Source organism: Schistocerca nitens, chromosome 1 (assembly GCF_023898315.1).
Source record: "Schistocerca nitens isolate TAMUIC-IGC-003100 chromosome 1, iqSchNite1.1, whole genome shotgun sequence".
Lineage (NCBI taxonomy): Eukaryota > Metazoa > Arthropoda > Insecta > Orthoptera > Acrididae > Schistocerca > Schistocerca nitens.
In genome coordinates this window covers 88,120,216-88,121,748 of record NC_064614.1, presented here as the reverse complement: position 1 = coordinate 88,121,748, position 1,533 = coordinate 88,120,216, and positions in this window count along the sequence as shown.

Sequence of the window (1,533 nt, the reverse complement as noted above, 5' to 3'; positions counted from 1 at the left end):
GCATTACCCCTATTTAATTTTGTGTTTATAACCCTGTATTCACCTGACCAGAAGTCTTGTTCCTCCTGCTGCCGAATTTCACTAATTCCCACTATATCTAACTATAACCTATCCATTTCTCTTTTTAAATTTTCTAACCTACCTGCCCGATTAAGGGATCCGACATTCCACACTTCGATCCGTAGAACGCCACTTTCTTTCTGCTGATAACGACGTCCTCCTAAGTAGTCCCCGGCCGGAGATTCGAATGGGGGACTATTTTACCTCCGGAATATTTTGCCCAAGAGGACGCCATTATCATTTAACTATACAGTAAAGCTGCATGCCCTCGGGAAAAATTATGGCTGTAGTTTCCCCTTGCTTTCAGCCGTTCGCAGTACCAGCACAGCAAGGCCGATTTGGTTAGTGTTACAAGGCCAGATTAGTCAATCATCCAGACTGTTGCCCCTGCAACTTCTGAAAAGGCTGCTACCCCTCCTCAGGAACCACATGTCTGTCTGGCCTCTCAACAGATACCCCTTTGTTGTGGCTGCACCTACGGTACGGCTTTCTGTATCGCCGAGGCTCGCAGCCTCCCCACCAACGACAAGGTCCATGGTTTCTTGGAGGGGGGGCTTGAAAATTTACAACCAAATTACGAAGGGAAGGAAAAGTATGGAAACACCGACATCAAGCGTGCCTTATATGATGTAGGAAACCAGCTGGCGTTCAAAACAGTTTCCAATCATGTAAGAGTGGATAAATAAAGGTCCTGTAAAGTTTTCAAAGGATCTTGTGCCATTTTTCTTGCAAAACAATGGCAACGTCAGGTAACATTAATGGATGTGGATAGCGATCATGCATCCTTCCCTCCAAAGCAGAGCACAAAGGCTCAATAATACTGAGTTCCCCTGACCGGGGGAGACCAGAAAATTTATCTTCAAGCTCACAAAACCTGTCGTCTTGAAAGACAGAATCGCCATTGGGGAACAAATATTGTGCCTTATCAGTGACAGTGGTCACATAATCCTTGCCAGTAATGCGAACTTGAGCAGCAATGATGGGGTTCATGGAATGCAGCGATATGGCTGCCCAAATCATAACCGAAACCCACCATGTTATATTCTTGGCAGCAAGCAGTCTGCATCGTAGGCTTAGGACAGCGTCAACTCGACCAGGAGTTGGAAACGGTGTGAAACAAGACTTGTCCGACCAAATGACTTCCTTCATCCCTCAAAAGTCCATGTCTTATGGCTTCGGCATCACGTTTTCCTGTTACCGTCGTTTGCATCACTAACGTGTGGTTTTGGAATTCGAGCTCGTCCGGCAGTTCCCAGCTTATGGAGAGCTCTTCCTTCGCGTTGTTTCGGTGCTGAGAGGGTCGCGAATGTGACTTTCATTATTGCTCTGACTTTTGTAGCTGTTGCCCTCTTATTATTCCTCACAATTCTCTACAGTGACAATCTGTCACGATCACTCAACATACACTTTCATCCACGTTGTGACTTATCGCTTTCCTGTATGAGGTAGAAATCTTCGATGCGGTGCCTCTCG